A 9,510-nucleotide genomic window follows, 5' to 3' on the forward strand; every position below is an offset into this window, starting at 1 on the left:
GTTTTTTCTGTAGGCCTTTAACGAGATGAGGGGCCCTCCTCCAGGCCATCCACAGCCCTCCCGAAGTGCAGCACACAAAACTTCATGCAGTACTCCAGCTGCAGCCTAACCATTGCCACATAGAGGGGAAGTATCACGTCCCTAGACCTGTTTGTGATGCACCTACTTATGCAAGAAAAGTGCTTTGCTTATTACCTCATCACACCGGTGACTCATGTTCATTTTGGAGTCAACTACAACGCCAAGATCCCTTTCTGCAGTTGTGCTACTTAGTGTGGTACCTCCCAGGCTATAGGAGTGTTGATGATTTCTCCTCCACAGGTGCAACACATGACACTTATCCTTGTTAAACTGCATCCTATTCTGTTTGGCCCATTTCCCAGCTTGTCCAAATCAGCCTGGATTCACTCCCTGCCATCTAGTTTATATACCTCACCCTTAGTTTGGTGTCTTCAGCAAACTTGGACACAGTGCTTTCTGCTCCCTTGTCCAAGTCACTAATGAAGATATTGAACAATACCTGTCCCAGGACAGAGCCTTGGGGTACTCTGCTGCCTACATTTCTCCAGGTAGAAACCAACCCATCCACCACCGCTCTCTGGGTGTGTCCCATAAGCCAATTTTCCACCCACCAGACTGTGTAATAATCTACATTGCAACTGTTTAGTTTATTTGTAAGAATTGGGTGTGACAATGTGTCAAAGGCCTTTTTAAAATTTCAGTAAATAACATCAACTTCTGTTCCTTCATCCAAGCATTTTGTGACCCAGTCATAAAATGAAACCAGGTTAGTCAGGCAGGATCTGCCTGATATAAACCCATGCCAATTGCCCCTTAGCATCATTTTACGTGCTGGTCCCCCACAAATGTAATCCTTAACAATTTTCTCAAAGGTCTTGCCAAGGATAGAGGTGAGATTAAGTGGCCTATAGTTACCTGGTTCCTCCTTCCGCCCCTTCTTGAAAATAGGGACCACAATGGCCCTTTTCCAATCCTCCGGGACCTGTCCTGAGTGCCATGAGTGCTCAAACAGCTGTGCCAGTGGCTCCACTATGACTCCAGCTAATTCCCTAAGTACCCTAGGATGGAGATCATCAGGACCTGTTGACTTAAATACATTCAACCCCTCCAGGTGCCCCTTTACTAGGTCAGCTCAAACTGTTGGTGGGTTGGTATCTATACTGGGCTTACCTAAGGTTGGTATCTATACCGGGCTTACTTTTGGGGTGCTATAAGGTTTTTTTGACCTGAAGCTACAGGGTCCTGAAATACTAGGGTGAAAGAAGGGTGGGGTAGTGAGCATCCAAGCTGGAGCAAGCAGCTGGATGCCCCTGGAAACTTCAGGACCAGGTGGGACATGGCTAACTGCCTGAGGTTGCAGGTAGAGGACACTGGAAATTTCCAGGCTGGGACATGGGGCATTTCCAGCACCATGAAGTGTTTTCTGGAAGTCCCTGGAAAATTCAAATTCTTGGAGGTGGTCAGGCCAGTGGATTCCTGGTCACTCTGGAGAAGTGGTTGCACCCAGATGCAGTGAGAGGGAGAGCAATGCACAAGGACCCACACCTATGTGCACCCACCACTTCCTCCATCCATCCACACTTGCTTCCATCCATCCATCCATCCATCCTTCCCCCTGCAGCTGGACTCATACAGCCACAGACATAGAGACCCCCTCACAGGAACTGCTGTGGACCATGGAAGAATATTTCTTGTCCTTCTTCTCTACCCAACCCTGGTTACACAACTGATACTACTGGTGATGCAAGATCTTGTTGACATCTGGGGTGAAGAGGACACCTCGCACCACCTCCACAAAGGACATCACAATAGAGATGTATTCAAGTGCACTGTCCAACAGAAGCAAGCGTGAGGCCACAACAGGGACTGGCTGTAGTGCCAGGCCAAGACAAAATGGATGAAGATCCAGTACAAGTATATGCATGATGGCAACAAAAAGTCTGGGGCCAGGAGAAAGAGCAGGCCCTTCTACAAAGAGCTGTCCTTTTTTCTTGTTACAGAGAGGGCCATTGTCACCCTGGACACCTACAGCACCAGCAGGGGGCAGGAGTCACTGTCAGGGACCCCCCACCACAGGAGAAAGAGAAGGGAGGCCCCAAGACAATGGAACAACTGGGTACCCAGGAGCAGGGCCCTGGGGTCCATAGGGCACAAGGTCTGCTGACAGCCCCCAAAGACTCTGGTCCATTGGTGCTGATCCCTGAATCAGCACAGGTCCAGAGTTACAGTTACAGATACAGATGCAGATGCAGATGGACCTAAGCTCCCTTGATATCTTCCTGGGTATTGTTGAGAGCAGGGAGCACAGTGTACAGGAATGGGAATAATGCTCCAAGACCACAGAAGTCAAGACCCAGGACCTGGAGCCCCAGTGTGTTCTCTCCACCTTGCAGGAGCCCTCACCCTGATCCTTGACCACATGGACTGTGGCCAAACACGCAGTCCCCAGGACACTGTTCCTGACACAGCTACCATTAGTGTTCCACTCCCACTCCTCTGACACCTCCTTACTTCCCCTCTTCCAGACATGCAGAGTACCTCCCAGGCTTCCACAACCAGTACAGTAACTCAGTCACTGACTGAGGATGCTGTGCTGCCTGAGATGGTATGGCTGTACCCTACTTCATGTGGCCATGATGGGGACCCAGGCATCAGGGAGAGAATATGGGAGGAGAAGGAGAGTGGATGGGCTGTGCCCACAGCCTTTGAGGCAGACAGGTAGTGGCACAATGATGCCAGCTACCTGAGCCCAAAGCCCTCAGTGCAAGCCTGTCTCCAGAAGGTGGTCACTGGACCCACCCCACTGGCCTTCCCCCTCCAACCTCGCCCAGCCCCCAAGGGACCTGAAGCCACTACAGGCCATCCCTTTGGTCACAGCGCTCTCCCAGGCTGTTGCGACTGAGAAGTCTGGGATGGGCCCAGTGTGGGGTTGGACAGGTGTTGGGGAAGACAATGAATCTCTCCACCCTGACTGCTCAAAATGCAAGGTCCAAGGCTACTAATTGCTTGAGATTTTGGACTTTCAGCACTGGGTGGACCAGTCACCCACTTCCCTCCCCTTCCCTCCTCTTCCCTCTCTCCCTTCTTGGAGCACAGCCAAAGTGCCTAGTTCCACCCCCCCCACCCTGGTTTTGAGCAGTTCACATCCCATCTCTCATTTCTTTCATTCTGTGGGAATATAAATCTGCCTCATTCACAGCTCCCTGCCTTATCTCAGAGCCATACTCAGCTACTGGGAAAAGCTGAGCCTCCTACCACCTGCCCAAAGCACTGGTGCTGAAACAGCATCCCGCCCACCTCCAAATACTTTGCTGTCATGGAAAGGCACTAAAAGAGTTTATTGAGCTCTGCCAGCAAAGCATAAGAAACAGGTACAAGTTCCAGTACTTGGCAACTTGCCCCAGTTGGTAGCACCATGGGGCTAGGTGGCAGAGGGGAACAACGTCAGAAACAGGAGATAACATGCAGCTACCTATGAGAACCACTAGAGCTGCAGTACAGGAGGAATGATAAAAATCCTCCCTTACTAAAGAACCCTGCTTCCTCCCTCCTTCCAGATGAAGAAAGGCACAGATATGATGGCAGGAGTCCTATATGGGAACCATTATCTCAACTGATTTGGTCCTGCTGCCAGCATGACTTTTCAGTCATGCATCTGGAGAGGCTTGCAAATGGCATTCTAGCATGTCACCGCCAATCTGATCTGATCCCTGGGGAAAGCCTGTGGATGCCAGGAGACCCTGAGTCTCACAGAGCAGGCAGTCACTGTACTGACCCCTCAAGCAACCCCCACACCCACTCCCACAAGCACAGCTCTCATCCTGGTTCCAGACAGCGTCCCACCCCTTTTCAATCCATGAAAGAGAAGCAACCCTCACCCTCACTCCCTCCATTCAAAGCAGAAAAATAACCAAGGAAAGTCAAGGGCAGCATATGGCAGGACTCTTCTTAAGGAACTGGGGTATAGGGAACTTTTCTCTGGGTCAGGTCATGGATTCAGCACTATGTCAATAGTTGTGATTGCAAACTCATCCAGTAGTGTCAGCTCATCAGAGCATGCAAGGTGGATTCTCACACTGAATGACAACCTATGCTTCCCCTATGTACCTTCAAAGCAGACAACCCCCCTCTGGCTGCTGAGCATCTCCCAGGGGAACATAGCCTACAACAGAAGCAGGGCATGGTGTTTCCCCAAGAGTAGTAGTAAAGCTCATCCCTCTGGGCCTGGCTGACTTTCAACAGAGAAATGTTGGGAGTTAAGTACTGCTCCTACACAGAGACAGTGCTGAAAATCCTCTCGTAAGGGAAGGGTGGGGATAGCTGGTGGTGTAAGAGCTCCACCAGCATTCCCTGGAGTGGTCAGTTCCTGCCTGCTCTGGGGATGGTCCAAGTCCCTTCAGGACCCTAGGTCCCTGGACCCTCAGAGGGAGTGGAGTAGGTGCCTGACAGTTCTTGGAGAGGTGCAAATCCCCTTCCTCCCCAGCAACCTGTCCTAGCACAACTGCAGGGCCAGCTGCCCACCCATGGCACGCCTGAGACCCTGATCTCTGCTGTGCCAAATGGAGAACAGCAGTACAGCTTCCAACCCCAGGTGGGGGAAAGACCCAGACAGAGGACTTAACATGGGCGACTGGTGCCAGCCAGATGGGAAGCAGGGGTCCCCCAGCGGCTGATCACAGAGTGCACCAGTAGCATGGCAGCAGCGGAAGTGCCAGCACTTCCACATGCAGCACTTCTACTGTCGATGTTCCACCAGTGGAGCCAATTTTAGGGGGGGCATAAGCGCTGTCTGTGCCCTCCTACCACTCACTGTCAGTAGGGACACCAGTACTCTCAGGGAGGGGCATGTGCCCCTTGTACCCTCCCCTATGCATCACCTATGGGACTTACCATAGCTACTTTGCTGTCTCTGAATGAGTGCCCAGGCAAGTGCTGGGAGGGTCTGAGATGGCCCCCTTATACCTCATTTTATCTGCAAAAGTTGTAAATTCACTCAAAGGCTCTGTGTCTCCCCTGTCAAACTGCAAAAACACCGCCTGTGCGAGGGGGGAAAGGGGAGTCCTATAAGATGGAGCCTTATATTTGTGGGGGAATGGTCCCCACCATGCCCTGACTGGGAGCTACCAGAGTAGAAGGCAGACCCAAGATGGGAGGAGTGGTATGAGGGAGCGAGTGACGCATAATCCAGACAAGTATGCAGGCCCCTGGTAGGGACTGCTCTGGCAAACAGCAGTGGGTGAAGGGAGTGGGACCAGAGTGCCTGGACCCTGATGCCAGGGCCATCCATGTCATCACCCCCTCCCAGAGTCGATCCATGCCACTCCTAGCTCTGGTGGTTGCACAGGCCCCCATGCAGTTCCAGGACAGTCTAGCAAGAACGGAGGGGTGCTCATAAATGGGGGGAGAGAACAGACCACTAGGCCAGGCTGTCACTGGGACTGTGGCTGGCATTGGAGTGCATCTGCCCCGGCTCATCTGCTCACGAGGTGGAAGGGCTCAGGGGATCTAGTCTACTCCCTGCAACCCCTCTTCTGGTCCTGCTGTGTGGGACTGCCTCAGCCATGGCAGGGATGAGCAGCCCACAGGCTTGGTCTTGCCACATGACATGCGGTGGGTCCCAGGTGTGGCTGAGGGTTGCAGGGTTGGAATCCCTGCAGAGGGAAATTGGGCCCTGGGGGTGGGAGAAAGGGGAGCACAGGAGCTCCACAACCCCTGCTGGGATGATGCTTCCCACCCCACAGCCTGCTTCCTCTGGCACTAGAGCCACCTCCTGCTCCCTCCCTACAGCCTTCTCAGGCAGACAGTGGGTCTGGGATCACCAACCTGTCCAGCTCCTACATGAAGAAGTCCCTGGTCTTCACTCCCAGGTCTAGGTAATAGTGTGCCAGGTCTAAAAGCCCTGTGCCTCCTCTCCAAGCTTCTGACCCTGCAGCATTCCCACCAACCCCCTCCCTGTTCCCTACCCTAACTTCCCCTCCAGGTTATTTTGCCCCTTTCAGAAACCTTCTCCTCCCCCTTCAAAGGTTTGCTGGTTTGCATCAATGGAAAGAGGGACCGGGTTGAGACATGGCAACATTCAACAGGGTTTCTTTATTAAAAACAAGGAAAATTTGGAAACTGCAACTTTGTAAACTGAGGTATGTTTCTTTCCCTGCACCAGATTTCCCCACATCCTGGTGTGTGCCCCTCGAGGGATTGGGGGAGAGTGGGGGATGGTGTCCAAGCAGCCAAGGCTGTGGGCATCACTGTCTAAGATGCCGGACCAGAAGAGCCTGGGGTTGGACATCCATTGCCTGGTGCCAGAGCATGGACACTCTCAAAGCCCTCTGCCCTGCTCATCCACGGAGAGCTCCCAGTCCCCAAGGGTGAGAAGGCAGTCAGCCAGGGCTTCAGAGACCCAGACTCCCTGCTGCTGTGTGGTACTGGTGCCCCCAACATCAGTGGTGGGCTCACTGTCTGCAGTATCCCTGCACTGCACATGCACAGAATTCAAAAGAATAAGCTTTCTGTCCACTAGTGTATTTAGCTCCTACGTAGAAAAACTGATACTAGCAAGAGGTTAAAAAAGTCCTACCCTTATCACTTGTACCCTTCAGCCTCAGCTAGCCAAATGTCTTCAAAACTGATTGATCATTACAGTATATAATTAATCCTCATTATTAGTCCTTAGTCATCTAGAATAAATTTCCTAATAATGAGAAGTTACAAGGAATTGCTTTGAAAGATTCAAGATGCAAATTTTCTATGACCTGTGAATTCTTTATGGGCAAATGTAATTCCACCCCAGTTATATTTTGACAGGGTGATTTGATTATTGCATGTTCACTATAAACAAAGTGCTGCATACAGAGATAGCCTCAGCTGTTTTGAACCAAGTGACTAAAAACTTGCAGAGCAATTAAAAAGGAAATAGAAAGAGCATTATAGACTCAAGTTTAGTAGCATTTAAAGAGAATTGAAACATCTGCATTTTATAAGAAAAATTAAACTAAAAGCAGTATGATGAGGCAGGAGAAAACCTTCCCCTTGATCGTTAGAAAGTGTTTCAATCTGTCCGAAACACTAATCTATATTATATATACACAAAATAGTCAGTAGTAGCCTTGCTATATATAATAAAGAACCTGGTGGTAGATTCTATCAAGTAGCTCCTTCACATGCTATCCAGCACATTCACATTAACTGGAGGTTATAATACATGTAGCTGTATGTAGTTAATGTTACATGGTTTACTAGATCTACATAATTAACACTGTCTAATGTTCAAACTCATTTTGTAATAGCTGATTTTCTTAGCCAATAACAGGCCAATTCCTCAGCAATTTGACATCATCCTCAGCTAAGTATCCAACCTAATTCTCCATTTGAAGTCCATGGGTCTCTTAGTGTCCACATGCCAGATTTATAAATGTGGGGTTTCCAAACAAACCTAGATGCCTATTTACCAATATTGTCTGGGACCTCATGCTGGCCTTGGCAGGAGAAAGACATTTGTGTACCTCCTAGGCTGAAAGATTCTGAATAAGAGAGGGCTTATCTATACTATCACTGTGTCTAAACCACCTCCATGCAGTGCCAGGCACCACAGCCAAGAAGCATTACCCACATATTCATCATGCACAAGGAACCCTGAGCAGTGGCTAAGAGTGGTGCTGAGCACATGCCCCAGTGCCACTCTCAGGCTCTGCATCTCAGGCTTACTCCTTGGACAGCCTCAGTGCCACTGTAAAGGGATGCTGCCTCCTTTCTGAGAGCTGGTATATGAGAGCAGGGCTTGGACAAGGCATGCCTCTTGGTGGTGGTCCCAGGCAGACTGAGAAGCTGGTGTTGACATTCCCCAGGTGCCCAGATCTCCCTCTAAATCTGGCCAAGTCACATAAGGCAAATGCAAGCAGCATAAGGCCCTTTGTAGTTTCTGAATGTCTGGAAAAAGTAGCATTAATATGCAAAGAAAGTATTTAGCCTAATTTTATTTTCAAAAGTGAACAAATGAAAGAGCAGCCTAGTGGAGGACTCATACTGTGCTAAATACCAATCAATTTAGTGGAAACCTCCAATTAGCCTCAGCCTATAGTCCTCTGCCCCACAAAGTGCTGAAAGCTTCCTCTCTCTCTCTCTCTCTCTCTCTCTCTCTCCTATTTAGCATCCAAGGGCTCCAGATTCCTTCTGTGGTGCCTCAATGTATTTTCAATAAAAATTCCAAAACACATTGAAAATACAGGCACAGTCCATAAGGAAATAAATGTAATACCCCATCCAACAGCACAAGGGACATTGTGTTCAGCATCTGATTCCTTTTCATATTTTAATTAATTCTTTAAAATGTTTGGGTTTTGATCTAATTTCCAGCTTGTTGGGACACCACAGAACCCACAGGCTTTAAGTCACAGCCGCCCTGTAAAGCTGTAACTAGGTTAGGAAAGTACTCTGTTAGCTCCCTGGAAATCTGAGTCTGCTCTGTGGCAATCTCTGGAGCCCTGCTATCATAGCTGGCCTGTGTAGTCCCTCATCCTCATTGCTCCCCTCACCTCAGACACTATTTCTCCTTTTGGCTCTGACTGGTAGAAGTGTTTAGTTCCCAGCCAGCATTCCGACCCTGGATGATATAGTGCTGCTGTAGTGATCGCATCATCTCTCTATAATTGAACTGAATTCATGTCACCCCAAAAAACATCTTTTTCAGCAAATAAATCATGCATCAAAATATTGCCTGGCTCAAAGTTCAAATCTGACCGCAGCCTGAAGCCAGAATTTTCCCATCACTTTCTTTTTATACCACTTGTATGAATCTGCTTCTCTCTTCTCTGCTCTCGAGAAAGATCTTCCAGCCAATGGGCCTGTCTAAATGTTGCACTAAATTGCTGTAGCAATGCACTACAGTGATGTAGCAATCACGGGTGTCTACATGTCACCAGCAGCTACTTCGCCATAATGGTACGCTCCCCCATTTTAGTGTGCCACTACAGCAAAGTAGCCGCTAAAAATAACTGTGGCGAGCATGTACAGCACAGTACCAAAAGGAAATAGTAAAGCATGGTACAGTAATAATGTTGCCATAGGGCAACATGTATATGTCCCCTTTGTGAAGTTCTGGCTGGATACACAGGGCTTCTACTGAGTAGCCAGGAGCAAGCAGGCTAGCCATTGCAACAGCAGCAGCATGGTTTCCATGCCAGCAGCAGACAGACACTATGATAAAGTGCAACACATGCTGGATTCTCTTAGAGAAAGACTTTTAGAGCATTTCAAGACAGGTGTCACTCTCCTCTTTGCAAAACAGAAGGCATTCCACAAGCTTGCTTTTCAACTGTGACATACCATCTAGGAAGCAGAATACATCAATTAAGAAAGTGATATACTTGTCACTTAACGAGGATACATAGTATTACATTCTGCAGTACTTGTTTGGCTCTGGAGTCCTACCTGTTCAATTTTCGAATAAAGAAAAAATATTAGAGTAATTCTTCTGTTGCAAAGACCTCAAAAAGA

At 49.0% G+C, this 9,510-nt stretch overlaps 1 long non-coding RNA gene across 1 annotated transcript in view; it reads right to left on the reverse strand.

Moving 5' to 3' along the window:
* Positions 1-9,061, reverse strand: part of LOC109296917 — a 386,887-nt gene extending 377,826 nt beyond the window's left edge. Inside the window, exon 1 of the long non-coding RNA XR_002097096.1 lies at positions 9,031-9,061. This is a non-coding gene — a long non-coding RNA (uncharacterized LOC109296917). The remainder of the gene's footprint in view (positions 1-9,030) is intronic.
* Between the last annotated feature and the right edge of the window lie 449 nt (positions 9,062-9,510).

The sequence above is a fragment of the Gavialis gangeticus genome, unplaced genomic scaffold, assembly GCF_001723915.1.
Source record: "Gavialis gangeticus isolate Ggan-Ray unplaced genomic scaffold, GavGan_comp1, whole genome shotgun sequence".
In the NCBI taxonomy this organism is placed as follows: domain Eukaryota; kingdom Metazoa; phylum Chordata; order Crocodylia; family Gavialidae; genus Gavialis; species Gavialis gangeticus.